General features: G+C 44.4%; 2 long non-coding RNA genes across 2 annotated transcripts in view; one reads left to right on the forward strand and one right to left on the reverse strand.

Annotated features, from left to right (window-relative positions):
* The window catches only part of LOC133610782 (uncharacterized), a 37671-nt gene extending 33816 nt beyond the window's left edge, over positions 1-3855 (reverse strand). Inside the window, exons 1-2 of the long non-coding RNA XR_009815929.2 lie at positions 3775-3855; positions 1983-2309 (exon numbers count right to left, since the gene is read on the reverse strand). This is a non-coding gene — a long non-coding RNA (uncharacterized lncRNA). The remainder of the gene's footprint in view (positions 1-1982; positions 2310-3774) is intronic.
* On the forward strand, positions 1966-14564 carry LOC140679964 (uncharacterized). Its single transcript, XR_012051260.1, has 3 exons — positions 1966-2022; positions 2115-2313; positions 13884-14564. It is a non-coding gene; the product is annotated as an uncharacterized lncRNA (long non-coding RNA).
* Positions 14565-15197: the final 633 nt, after the last annotated feature.

Below are 15197 nucleotides of genomic sequence, written 5' to 3' on the forward strand. Positions count from 1 at the left end.
GGGAGGAGGGTGAGACAGAGGAATTGCAGAGTTATGGGCAAGCTGTTGGTTTTGGCGAGAATGGTTTTTGTGCCAACAAGTAAGATTTCGGTTTTATTACTATTGAGTTGAAGGAAATTGGATGAGAACCACTGATTGAGTTCACTGAGGCAGTCTGTAAGGGAGGAAGGAGGGAGAGAGCCAGTTGGTTTGGTGGAGATGTAGAGCTGGGTGTCATCCGCATAACAGTGAAAATGTATTTTAAATTTACGGAAAATATTGCCCAGGGGAAGAATGTAAATGATAAAAAGCAGGGGACCAAGAACAGAACCCTGGGGTACACCAGAGGAAACGGGAGACGGAGGGGATTTGAATGAACGGAGTTGAACAAACTGAGTGCGGTCGGAGAGATATGATCTAAACCAGTGAAGGGGTGTGCTTGTGATGCCAATACTGTGCAATCTGTGGAGGAGGACAGTGTGTGAAATGGTGTCAAAGGCTGCAGTAAGATCTAAGAGGATTAGGATAGTGAGAAGACCAGAAACAGCTGCCAGGAGGAGATCATTTGTGATTTTTACTAGTGCTGTTTCAGTGCTGTGCAGGGGGCGGAAACCAGACTGGAATTGTTCATATAGGTTATTTAACTGTAGGTGGGAGTGAAGTTGGGAGGAGACAGTTTTTTCAAGTATTTTGGAAATGAATGGCAGATTTGAAATTGGACGAAGATTATTGAAATTATTTGGATCTGAGCCTGGTATTTTCAAAATTGGTGTTATGGCTGCTGTTTTGAAAGCAAAGGGAACAATTCCAGTAGTGAGAGAAGAATGGATGATATTGGTGATGAGGTGGATCAGTGAGGCGCGGCACTTTGTATTTGATTGCTGCCGTAAGGCAGATTTTATTTTGATTGCGGCACACCATGACATATACATTAGTAATGTCTCTCTGAAAAAGGACATACAGTCCAAGGTGTGGGACCAGCTAGTCACGCTTGGTGTGTTTTCTCTGTCCTCTCAGGATTCTAAGAACATTACTGTCATACACACTTGTCTCCTGATGTCATATGATATAGTTGTGGGATTACTCTGAGCGGTTATACTGTCATATTGAGTAAAAAATCAAACTTGTGTCTTTGCAAACCTTACAAAATATTTTTTTTCCAGTAAAACTCACAAAGATACATTATTTCAGGTATTACTAGCCATTTTGCATATATGGTTTAGGAGTTATGTTTAAATAACTTTCAACTTAGTTTGACAGTAACAAATGTATGTCTTTGCAAACCTTACAAAATGTTTGTTTTTTTTGAAAACTCACAAATAAACATTATTCCAGGCATTATTAGACATTTTGCATGTTTGCTTTTAAAGTTATGTTTGAATACATTTTTATTGCTTTTTTCGAATTATCTCAGGATTCTAAGAACATTTTTGTTTCATATTGCATAAAAAACTAAATTTTGTATTTGACGTCTTATGTTTCTTTTAAAACTCACAAATATACATTATTTCAGGCATTACTAGCAATTTTGCATGTATGGTTTAGGAGTTATGTTTAAATAACTGTCAAATTGAGTGTGACAGTTATACTGTCATATTCAGTAAAAAAAAAAAAAAAAATTTATGTCTTTGCAAACTTTACAAAATATCATTTTTTAGTAAAACTCACAAAGACACATTATTCCAGGCATATTTAGACATTTTGTATGTTTGCTTTTAAAGTTCTGTTTGAAAAAAATGTTATTGCTTCTTTTGAATTATCTCAATATTCTAAGAACATGACTGTCATATTGAGTAAAGAACACATTTTTGTATTTGCAAACGTTACAAAATATTATGTTTCTTTAATAACTTAGAAATGTACATTTTTTCAAGCATTACTAGCCATTTTGCATGTATGGTTTAGGAGTTATTGTCACACATTGGAATGCGCCCTCATCCTTTGGCGCTGCAAGCACCGCAGGACACGCCCCCACACACGCTGAGCAGACCGCAGCCACGCACCTCCACAGCTGGCGGCAATCATCAGTCAGCATACCTCCCGGTAATGAAGGAGCTGCCTTCATAAGCTTGATGCAACCTTGCTCTGTTTTTCCCTCCGTGTTTCATTGTCGTGTCGTGTCAATCCTCCTGCAGACCTCCGTTCCCGTGTTTGACATTGCTGTGTGTCTCGTCATTCCTCGTCGTCGTTCCCCTGCTTCCCGGACTGCCTCTTCGATCTCGACCTCCCGCTTGGACACGTTCCTCTCGACGCTTCCCGCTCGCTCTGGATCATCTGCCTGCCCAATGGACTGTCTTCCTGCCTTGTCCCTCCTCTCACCCAACACAACACTAGGTAACACACACTCCATTTCCTTAGTTCATATTACTATTGTCTGATTATTATATATATGGTTTATGTATATATATAATACATCATTGAACATTACAGCCCCCTGGTGTCAGTTGCCGTCATCTCCAATTTAGTAAACATAACAGTTATGTTTAAATAACTGTCATATTGAGTGTGACAGTTATACTGTCATATTGAGTAAAAACACAATTTTGTATTTGCAAACTTTACAGAAACACCTGATTCTATTAAAACTCACACCACCAACACTAAACAGGAAATATGTCGAAAAATGCCTGAAATAATGTATGTATATACATTTCAGGCATTTTTAGACATATTTCACGAAAAATGCCTGAAATAATGTATGTATATACATTATTTCAGGCATTTTTAGACATATTTCCTGTTTGGTGTTGGAGTTATGTTTTTATAACTTTCATATTTAGTATGACAGTTATACTGTCTTATTGAGTAAAAAAAAACGCATTCATGTCTTTGCAAACCTTACAAAAAAATCTTTTTTTTATTTGTAAAACTAACAAAGACACATTATTCCAGGCATTACTTGTCATTTTGCATCTATGGTTTCGGAGTTATGTTTAAATAACTGTCATATTGAATGAATGTTGTCAGGCTTGCCCCTGACAGTTTGGTTGTGTTTTAGTTTTTCCTCTGTGTGTATAGTATTTCCTGTCAGCGCTCTTGTTTTGGTTCTGTTTCCTGTTTCTCCCTGAGCTGTGCCCCCTCAGCTGTGGCTGATTGGCACCTGGCCACACCTGGTGTCAATCAGCCAGCTGCTATTTATACCTGCCCTACCCTCCAGTCACTGCTGGATTATTGTCATTGTCATTCCGACCTGTCTTTCCTACTTGTCAATGCAGCTGTAAGCGGTAGCGGTAAGCTATTTATTGTAGATGTTTTTTAGCTTGCTGTCTTTTTGTTCCTCGTCTTCCAGTTCCTGTTTTCCTGGCATCCTGTTTCCTGTTCCTAGTTCCTGGTTTGTGTTTTTTTTTCTTTATTTTATGAACATTAAATCTTGTTTTCCTGCACGATGCCTTCCACCTTCTCTGCATCTTGGGGTTCGTGTCCTACAAACTCTGACATAATAATCCAGCCTATGTCAGAGTTTGTAGGACACGAACCCCAAGATGCAGAGAAGGTGGAAGGCATTGTGCAGGAAAACAAGATTTAATGTTCATAAAATAAAGAAAAAAAAACACAAACCAGGAACTAGGAACAGGAAAGAGGATGCCAGGAAAACAGGAACTGGAAGACGAGGAACAAAAAGACAGCAAGCCTTCCACCTTCTCTGCATCTTGGGGTTCGTGTCCTACAAACTCTGACATAATAATCCAGCCTATGTCAGAGTTTGTAGGACACGAACCCCAAGATGCAGAGAAGGTGGAAGGCATCGTGCAGGAAAACAAGATTTAATGTTTAATGTAAAAAAAAAACACAAACCAGAAACAGGATGCCAGGAAAACAGGAACTGGAAGACAAAAAGAACAAAAAGACAGCAAGCTAAAAAACATCTACAATAAATAGCTTACCGCTACCGCTTACAGCTACACTGGCATCGACAAGTAGGAAAGACAGGTCGGAACGACAATGACAATGACAATGACAATAATCCAGCAGTGACTGGAGGGTAGTGCAGGTATAAATAGCAGCTGGCTGATTGACACCAGGTGTGGCCAGGTGCCAATCAGCCACAGCTGAGGGGACACAGCACTCAGGGAGAAACAGGAAACAGAACCAAAACAAGAGCGCTGACAGGAAATACTATACACACAGAGGAAAAACTAAAACACAACCAAACTGTCAGGGGCAAGCCTGACAAATGTGACAGTTATACTGTCATTTTGAGTAAAAACACATTTTTGTATTTGCAAACCTTACAAAATATTTTGTTTCTTTTAAAACTCACAAAGATACATTATTTCAGGCATTATTAGTTATTTTGCAAGTTTGGTCTTAATAGTTATGTTTAAATAACTGTCATATTGAGTGTGACAGTAATACTGTCATATTGAGTAAAACCTATATTTTTTGTATTTGCAAACCTTACAATAACACCTGATTCTAGTAAAACTCACAGATACAATATTACAGGCAATTTTAGACATATTGCATGTTATACTGTCATATAAAGTAAAAAAACCCACAAAGAAACAAATTATGTGTCTTTGCAAACCTGACAAAAGATAATTTTTCTAGTAAAACGCACAAATATACATTATTCTAGGTATTATTAGACATTTTGCATGTTTGGTTTAGAACTCCTAAACCAAACATGCAAAATGTCTAATTCGTATTGCCTTTTTTTGTATTATCTCAGGATTCTAAGAAGATTACTGTCATATTGAGTAAAAAAAATAGATTTTGTGTTTGCAAGCCTTAAAAAAGCATATGTTTTGATTAAAACTCACAAAGATACATTATTTCAGGCATTGTTAGCTATTTTGCATGTTTAGTTTTAATAGTTATGTTTACAAAAGATGTTTGGTTTAGGGGGTTATGTTTGAATACATTTTTATTGCTTTTTTCGCAATATCTCAGGATTCTAAGAACATTACTGTCATATTGAGTAAAAAAACTAATTTTTGTTATTGGAAGCCTTAAAAAAGGCATGTTTCGAGAAACTCACAAAGATACATTGTTTCAGGCATTATTAGCTATTGTGCATGTTTGGTTTTAATACTTATGTTTAAATAACTGTCATATTGAGTGTGACAATTATACTGTCATATTGAGTAAAACCAAATTTTTGTATTTACAAACCTTACAATAAGACCTCATTCTAGTACAACTCACAGATACATTATTACAGGCATTTTTAAACATATTACATGTTTGGTTTTGGAGTTATGTTTATGTAACTTTCATATTTATTTTGACAGTTATATTCTCACATTGAGTAAAATAACTAATTTGTGTCTTTGGAAGCCTTAGAAAATAAAATTTTCCTAGTAAAACTCATAAAGATGCATTATTCCAGGCATTACAAGCCATTTTGGATGTTCGGTTTAGGAGTTTTGTTTGAATACATTTGTATTGCTTTTTTGCATCATCTCAGGATTCTAAGAACATTACAGTCATATTGAGTAAAAAAAACAATTTTTGTGTTTGCAAGCCTTAAAAAAGGCATGTTTCGAGAAACTCACAAAGATACATTGTTTCAGGCATTATTAGCTATTTTGCATGTTTGGTTTTGGAGTTAGGTTTGAATAACTTTCATATTTAGTATGACATTTTGTGGAGGGGGGCGTGGCCTGCGGGCCTGCAGCGAAGCGGGGTGTGCCAGGACCGGCCTCAAAATCAGCGACAGGGGCGTAGATGGACCACCTGGGCCTTGTTACCTAATCACCTGTCACTCTGTTATAAGCAGCAGCCAGGAGGAGAGACGGAGTGGGAGGTGGAGGGGAGCTGGCGTGAGAGCGAGAGAGAAAGAGACTAAAAGACAATTGCTGGGACATTACCTCAAAATAAAACAATATTGTAACCCTGAAACGGGTTCTCATGTCGGTGATTGGTGGTCTGAAGAACCCCCTGGAGGGCAACCTCCACAATTTGGCGCCCAACCAAGCCGGACCACTTGAGGCGATGGGAGCCGACCCCCTGACGGCGTTGGCGAGCGTGTGACAGTGGCCAGCCACCAGCAGTTAGAGGCGGTCCGCCAACAAATGGCCCAGCAGGGCCAAATCCTGAAAGCACTGGTGGCCCGGGTGGGAACAGCACGGCCAACATCAGTGGCCGTCGCCGTGCAGCGCATAGGGGAGGAGGAAGACCCCATGCCTTCATTGACATTTTTGTGGCCACAGCAGAGGCATGTGCGTGGCCAAGGGAAGAGTGGGGTGTTTGTCTCCTGCCACTGCTGACGGGGGAGGCGCAGAGAGCGGCCTCCCGGGTGCACTTCCCGGAACTGAAGAGGGCGGTGCTGGACCGGACCGGTTGCACCACCGAAGACCACCGGCGCCGGTTCCGGGCGCTGCGGCTGGAGGAGGAAGAAGCTGGGTCAGCGACTCCGAGAGACAGCGACGCGCTGGCTGCAGCCGAGGGAGGGGGACGAGCAGATAATGTAACAACTACTCGTGGAGCAGTTCCTGAAGGCGATCCCGCCGCAGACGGCAAACTGGGTCCGGTATCACCGGCCCCGGGACCTGGCAGCGGCGGTGACCCTCGCCGAGGATCCCCTGTTAGTGCACCGCGAGGCTTGGCCGGCACCCACACCGCACGGACCGAGAGCGCAACGGTGTGGAGCATAGTGTCAAGGTTGCTGTAAGTGCGCACCTTACGCACCCCGTAACTTTGGGTACAAATTGGCCGGGGTTTAACCATTTAGTGACACAATGTGTAGGAGTGCGTTCATGGCCCGTAGGAAAAGGGAATATCCGCGCAGTTCTCAGTGGCGATGCGGGTTCATCCGACACTGCCGGGGGAGAACCGGCGGGGGCTTCCCCTCGAGCAGTCCCGGGATGACACTCTGCGTGCAACCTCGGACCAGGTGGTTTCCATCGACGGTCAACTGGTGCGCCCGGGAACAGCGTGGGTATTTCCTCATTTTGCAATCATAGGGATAGATTATATCGAGTGAGCCGTGACACTCAGACAGGAGAGGAAATCACCCAGTTGTTGGTGCCAAAACGCCGTCGGGAAATGGTTTTCCAGGTGGCGCGTGTCAACCCAATGGCTGGCCACATGGGTATGATAAGACACTCAATCGGGTAATTGTCCGATTCTATTGGTCGGGCATCCGGGCAGACGTGCGCCGCTGGTGTGCTGCCTGCCTGGACTATCAGCTGGTCAATCCGGTGGCCACCCCCAAGGCGCCCTTGCGCCCATTACCACTCATGGAGGTCCCCTTCGAAGGAATTGGTATGGACCTCATCGGAAAACATTCCACCCGAGCACACGGGGATATTGCTTTGTGCTTGTCCTGGTGGATTACGCAACTCATTATCCCGAAGCCGTGCCACTGCGCTCCCTCTCCGCAAAGAGTGTAGCGCAAGCACTGTTTCAGGTCATCTCCCGAGTCAGAATCCTGACATTCTGACTGACCAGGGTACGTCTTTTATGTCACGCACATTAAAGGAACTATACGGATTATTAGGAATTAAAGCGATCCCCACCAGCGTACATCACCCGCAAACTGACGGGCTGGTGGAGCGGCTAAATAAGACGCTGACAAACCAAATTGGGATAAATGGTTAGAGCCCCTACTGTTTGCAGTGCGGTAGGTACCCCAGGCCCCCACATGATTTTTGCCTTTCGAAAAATTATACGGCAGGAGGCCGCGCAGGGTTTTGGACATAATTAAAGAAATCTGGGAGGAGGGTCCAAGCCCCAGCAAAAATTTAATTCACCACGTCATGGACCTGCGAGCAAAACTCCACACGGTGGGGCACTTGTCACGCGAGACTTTGCTCCGGGCCCAGGAACGGCAACAGCGCTTGTATAACAGGGGGACTCAGCTAAGAAAATTTTCACCGGGAGAAAAAGTGCTTGTGTTACTTCCAACGTCCAGCTCGAAATAACTCGCCAGGTGGCGAGGACCCTTTGTGGTCACACGGCAAGTGAGTGATGTGGATTATGAGGTCCGACGCTCGGACCGGGGCGGAGACACTCAAATTTACCATCTAAACCTCCTGAAAGCATGGAAGGAGGCGGAGCCTGTTTCCATGGTGACGGTGGTCGAGGAGGAGGAGTTCGGGCCAGAGATCCCGTGCTCTGCCTTGTCCTGCCCCCTCCTCTGTGATAATCAGCTCACGTTAGCGCAGAAAGCGGATGTTGCCAAGCTGCAGCATCGCTTTTCTGATGTGTTCTCCACTAGGCCCGGCCGCACGAACCTCATCCAACATCATATTGAAACCAGCCCTGGTGTTACGGTCTCGGCCCTACAGGCTCCCCAAACACAAACGCAAAGTGGTTTGGGAGGAATTAAAATCCATACTGGAGTTGGGGGTAATCGAAGAATCCCACAGTACGTGGTGCTTCCCCGTCGTTCTGGTAGTGAAGAAGGATGGGTCTGTGCGGTTCTGTGTGGATTACCGCAATGTAAATGAGGTATCATGTTTTGACGCTTACCCAATGCCCCGGGTCGACGAGCTCCTGGATCGGCTGGGCACTGCTCGTTTTTTACGACACTGAATTTGACCAAGGGCTACTGGCAGATTCCCTTGTCGCCAGAGTCCAAGGAAAAAACAGCCTTTTTCACTACGGAAGATTTATACCAATTTGTGACACTTCCGTTTGGCTTTTTCGGTGCGCCCGCCACGTTCCAGCGCCTCATGGACCAGGTGCTGTGCCCTCACGCTGCATACGCGGCCGCCTACCTGGATGACGTCATCATCCAGAGTAGCGGCTGGGAAGAACACATGCGGGGTCAGTGCTCGAGTACCTGAGGCAGGCGGGGCTCACCGCCAACCCGGCGAAGTGTGCAGTTGACCGGAGGGAAGTACAGTATTTGGGGTATCACTTGGGAGGAGGGCAGGTGCGCCAGCAGGTAGACAAAACAGCGGCAATTGCGGCCTGCCCAATCCCCAAGACGAAAAATGAGGTGAGGCAGTTTTTGGGTCTGGCAGGTTACTACCGGAGGTTTATCCCCTGGTTTGCGGTCCTGACCAGCCCACTAACTGACCTCACCCGAAAGGGTGCTCCAGATCTGGTCCAGTGGACGGAGCAGAGCCAGCAGGCGTTTGTGAGGGTTAAAAACTGCTCGCTGACTGCTCGCTGTTTCGAAAAAGCTAAGTATCGTTCTATTTGTGTGCTTTTAATTGTTCTGCAGCTTTCTTTATTACTTTCTCAACATATTTAGTAGTACTATTTAACTTGCAAATCACCCGATCTCTGTCTCACCACCCCTCCCGCAGCTAGCTGCTAAGCTAACGAAGCTAGCGCGGAGAAAGGCGTCGCCGGTCAGAAGGAATCTACTCCTGCACACCGTGACCAGGACTTCTCGGAAGACAGCAGGAACTTAACTCGGTGACAGAAAACACCGTGAGTAAGGCTTCCTGCGCGTCTTGCACCTTACTCACGGAGAGGCTGGCTCTGCTAGAGGGCCGTGTCCGCCAGTTAGAGCAGAGTAATCTCGTAACTTTAGATGTTGCGGACACATCTGCTAGCGTTAGCTGTAGCGAGCTAACTAGCCCAGCCTGTAGTAGTCCTAAGCAGCCTACAAGCTACGGTGTACCGGTTGAGACGCATAATAGATTTAGCTCTTTAGCTAGTCCTACACCCCAGTCTACCGGGCACCACACCTTAGTCATAGGGGACTCCATCACCCGAAACATAAAGCTTAGCAAACCAGCCACAAATAAGTGCATCCCTGGGGCCAGAGCACCTGACATTGAGGCTAATCTTAGGGAGCTAACTCGCAACAGGCCTAGTAAACACGTACGACAGGCTAACCGCACCACTAGTTATGCGAATATAGTTGTACACGTTGGCTCCAATGACACTAGAATGAGACAGTCAGAGATTACAAAGAGAAACATAGCCAGGACTTGTGATCTCGCTAGAAAGATGTCCAGGCATCGAGTAATTGTCTCTGGCCCCCTGCCTGCGAGAGGCAATGATGAGAGGTATAGCAGATTAGTCTCGCTTAACAAGTGGCTGGCTGGCTTCTGTAGACAACAGGGACTAACGTTTATTGATAATTGGCCCTCTTTCTGGGGCAAACCAGGCTTGCTGATGAGAGACGGCCTTCACCCTAACCAGGAAGGCGCCATCATCCTGTCTAAAAACATAGACTACTGTTTAAGTCACATTTGACTAACTACACTAGAGCAAGCCCGGTCACAGGCAATTACAGAGCCTGCTAGTCCGGGTGAGGAGTCAGTTAAGCTAGAACTAGCCAGCACCAGGCTGGATAATTCCTGTACGCATAGCAATTTTCTTAGAATAACACACAACTCACATAATGTGTTTTCTGTTGTGAATGTGTCCGGGGTAGATATGCATTCTACTGAGGTGGCAAATCATGATGCGTTCAGTCGATCGCAGCATCAAGCAAACAATCTGAAAATTCCCGTCGTATCAATTCCTAGATATGGTCGAAACTATTTAAAGTGCACTACGTATAATAAACGCAACATTATTAATATTGCTACTACGGATAATTTAAACAAAAACTCGTCAAAACAGCCCAATACTTATAATATGGGCTTTTTAAACATAAGATCATTGTCTCCCAAAACGTTATTAGTTAATGAGGTCATTAGAGACAACAGTCTTAACGTCATTGGTCTTAGCGAAACCTGGCTCAAACCAGACGATTTTTTTGCGCTAAATGAGGCATCTCCTCCTAACTATACGAATGCGCATATTGCCCGTCCCCTTAAAAGGGGTGGGGGGGTCGCACTAATATACAATGAAAACTTTAACCTTACCCCTAACCTAAATAATAAATACAAATCGTTTGAGGTGCTTACTATGAGGTCTGTCGCACCGCTGCCTCTCAATATGGCTGTTATCTACCGCCCCCCAGGGCCCTACTCGGTCTTTATCAATGAATTTTCAGAGTTCGTTGCTGATCTAGTGACGCACGCAGACGATATAATCATAATGGGGGACTTTAATATCCATATGAATACCCCATCGAACCCTCAGTGCGTGGCGCTCCAGACTATAATTGATAGCTGTGGTCTTACACAAATAATAAATGAACCTACGCATCGCAACGGTAATACGATAGATCTAGTGCTGGTCAGGGGTGTCACCACCTCCAAAGTTATGGTACTCCCGTATACTAAAGTAATGTCCGATCATTACCTTATAAAATTCGAAGTTCTGACTCATTGTCAACAAACTAATAATAATAATAACTGCTATAGCAGCCGCAACATTAATGCTGCCACAACGATGACTCTTGCTGACCTACTGCCTTCGGTAATGGCACCATTCCCAAATTATGTCAGCTCTATTGATAACCTAACTAACAACTTTGACAATGCCCTGCGCAAAACCATTGATAGTATAGCACCGCTAAAACAAAAAAGAGCCCCTAAAAGGCGCACCCCATGGTTTACAGAAGAAACCAGAGCTCATAAATTATCATGTAGAAAGTTGGAACGCAAATGGCGCGCGACCAAGCTTGAGGTTTTCCATCAAGCATGGAGTGATAGTTTAATATCGTATAAACGCATGCTTACCTTAGCTAAAGCTAAATATTACTCAAATCTCATCCGCCTCAACAAAAACGACCCTAAATTTTTGTTTAGTACAGTAGCATCGCTAACCCAACAAGGGACTCCTCCCAATAGCTCCACCCACTCGGCAGATGACTTTATGAATTTCTTTAATAAGAAAACTGAACTCATTAGAAAGGAGATTAAAGACAACGCATCCCAGCTACAACTGGGTTCTATTAACACAGATACAACTGTATCTACGACGGATACTGCAATACAAAATAGTCTCTCTCTTTATGATGAAATAACATTAGAGGAACTATTACGGCGTGTAAGTGGGATAAAACAAACAACATGTTTACTTGACCCACTTCCTGGGAAACTTATCAAGGAGCTTTTTGTATTATTAGGTCCATCAGTGCTAAATATTATAAACGTATCACTTTCCTCTGGCACTGTTCCCCTAGCATTTTAGAAAGCGGTTATTCATCCTCTGCTCAAAAGACCTAACTTTGATCCTGACCTCATGGTAAACTACCGACCGGTGTCCCACCTTACCTTTATTTCGAAAATCCTCGAAAAAATTGTCGCACAGCAGCTAAATGAACACTTAGTGTCTAACAATCTCTGTGAACCTTTTCAATCCGGTTTCAGGGCAAATCACTCTACGGAGACAGCCCTCGCAAAAATGACTAATGATCTACTGCTAACGATGGATTCTGATGCGTCATCTATGTTGCTGCTTCTTGATCTTAGCGCTGCTTTCGATACCGTCGATCATAATATTTTATTAGAGCGTATCAAAACACGTATTGGTATGTCAGACTTAGCTTTGTCGTGGTTTAACTCTTATCTTACTGACAGGATGCAATGCGTCTCCCATAATAATGTGACCTCGGACTATGTTAAGGTAACGTGCGGAGTTCCTCAGGGTTCGGTTCTTGGCCCTGCATTCCTTAGTATTTACATGCTGCCGCTAGGCGACATCATACGCAAATACGGTGTTAGCTTTCATTGTTATGCTGATGACACCCAACTCTACATGCCCCTAAAGCTGACCAACACGCCGGATTGTAGTCAGCTGGAGGCGTGTCTTAATGAAATTAAACAATGGATGTCCGCTAACTTCTTGCAACTCAACGCCAAGAAAACGGAAATGCTGATTATCGGTCCTGCTAAACACCGACATTTATTTAATAATACCACCTTAACATTTGACAACCAAACAATTACACAAGGCGAATCAGTAAAGAATCTGGGTATTATTTTCGACCCAACTCTCTCCTTTGAGTCACACATTAAGAGTGTTACTAAAACGGCCTTCTTTCATCTCTGTAATATCGCTAAAATTCGTTCTATTTTATCCACTAGCGACGCTGAGATCTTTATTCATGCGTTCGTTACGTCTCGTCTCGACTACTGTAACGTATTATTTTCGGGTCTCCCTATGTCTAGCATTAAAAGACTACAATTGGTACAAAATGCGGCTGCTAGACTTTTGACAAGAACAAGAAAGTTTGATCATATTACGCCTATACTGGCTCACCTGCACTGGCTTCCTGTGCACTTAAGATGTGACTTTAAGGTTTTACTACTTACGTATAAAATACTACACGGTCTAGCTCCGTCCTATCTTGTCGATTGCATTGTACCATATGTCCCGGCAAGAAATCTGCGTTCAAAGAACTCCGGCTTATTAGTGATTCCCAGAGCCCAAAAAAAGTCTGCGGGCTATAGAGCGTTTTCTATTTGGGCTCCAGTACTATGGAATGTCCTCCCGGTAACAATCAGAGATGCTACCTCAGTAGAAGCATTTAAGTCCCATCTTAAAACTCATTTGTATACTCTAGCCTTTAAATAGTCCCCCTGTTGGACCAGTTGATCTGCCGTTTCTTTTCTTTTCTCCTCTGCTCCCCTTTTCCTTGTGGAGGGGGGGGGGGCACAGGTCCGGTGGCCATGGATGAAGTGCTGGCTGTCCAGAGTCGGGACCCGGGGTGGACCGCTCGCCTGTGCATCGGCTGGGAACATCTCTGCGCTGCTGACCCGTCTCCGCTCGGGATGGTGTCCTGCTGGCCCCACTATGGACTGGACTCTTACTATTATGTTGGATCCACTATGGACTGGACTCTCACAATATTACGTCAGACCCACTCGACATCCATTGCTTTCGGTCTCCCCTAGAGGGGGGGGGGTTACCCACATATGCGGTCCTCTCCAAGGTTTCTCATAGTTATTCACATCGACGTCCCACTGGGGTGAGTTTTTCCTTGCCCTTATGTGGGCTTTGTACCGAGGATGTCGTTGTGGCTTGTGCAGCCCTTTGAGACACTTGTGATTTAGGGCTATATAAATAAACATTGATTGATTGATTGATTGAAAAAGGCCCTCTGCGAGGAGCCGGTCCTGAACATGCCTGATCTTTCTTTCCCGTTTTGTCTGCAGGCTGACGCGTCGGGCAGAGGACTGGGAACTGTTATGGCCCAGCAGGTGGAGGGCGTAGACCGCCCCATCCTTTGCATCAGCCGGAAGCTCACCGACCGGGAGGCGATGTACAGCATCGTCGAGAGGGAGTGCCTCGCCATCCGGTGGGCGGTCGGGGTCCTCCTGTACTACCTCCTAGGGCGCTCATGCAGTCTCTGCTCGGACCACAAACCCCTCCAGTGGCTCCACCGCGTGAAAGATGCCAACGCACGGATCACCTGTTGGTATCTAGCTTTACAACCCTACAATTTTAGAGTGATCCACAGACTGGGGGTGCAGATGGCCGTGGCCGACTTCCTCTCCCGCTCCCTCACGGGGGTGGGGGAGGTGTAGGCGCGGCCGGACGGCTTCCCAGCCTATGTCTGGCGATGGAGGTATGTGGAGGGGGGCGTGGCCTGCAGCGAAGTGGGGCACACCCCACAACCCACAGGACTGGGCTCGAAATCAGCAACAGGTGCGTAGATGGCCCACCTGGGCCTTGTTATCTAATCACCTGTCGTTCTGTTATAAGCAGCAGCCAGGAGGAGAGACAGAGTACGGAGTGGGAGCTGGAGGGGAGCTGGCATGAGAGCGAGAGAGAAGGAGACTTAAAGACAATTACTGAAAAGCAACCTAGGACATTACGTCAAAATAAAACAATATTGTAACCCTGAAACGGGCTTTCATGTCGGTGCTTGGTGGTCTGAAGAACCCCCTGGAGGGCAACCTCCACACTGTTATACTGTCGTATCGAGTAAAAAAAAAACGAATTTGTGTCTTTGCAAACCTTACAAAAGATACATTTTCTTGTAAAAGTCACAAATATACATTATTCTAGGCATTATTAGACATTTTGCATGTTTGGTTTACGAGTAATGTTTAATAACATTTGCATTGCTTTTTTCACATTATCTCAGGATTCTAAGAACATTAATGTCATATTGAGTTTGCAAGCCTTAAAAAAAACATATGTTTCTCGTAAAACTCACAAAGATTATTTCAGGAAATTATAACTATTTTGCATGTTTGGTTTTAATATTTAAGTTTAAAAAACTTTCTTATTGAGTGTGACAGTTATACTGTCACATTGAGTAAAACTTAATTTGTTGTATTTGCAAACCTTACAATAACACCTGATTCTAGTAAAACTCACAGATACAATATTACATGATTTTTTGGACATATTGCATGTTTGGTTTTGGAGTTATGTTTATATAACTTTCATATTTAGTATGACAGTTATACTGTCATATTGAGTAAAAAAAACTTTTTTTTTTGTCTTTGCAAACCTTACAA

The sequence above is a fragment of the Nerophis lumbriciformis genome, linkage group LG02 (genome assembly GCF_033978685.3).
Source record: "Nerophis lumbriciformis linkage group LG02, RoL_Nlum_v2.1, whole genome shotgun sequence".
NCBI classification, from domain to species: domain Eukaryota; kingdom Metazoa; phylum Chordata; class Actinopteri; order Syngnathiformes; family Syngnathidae; genus Nerophis; species Nerophis lumbriciformis.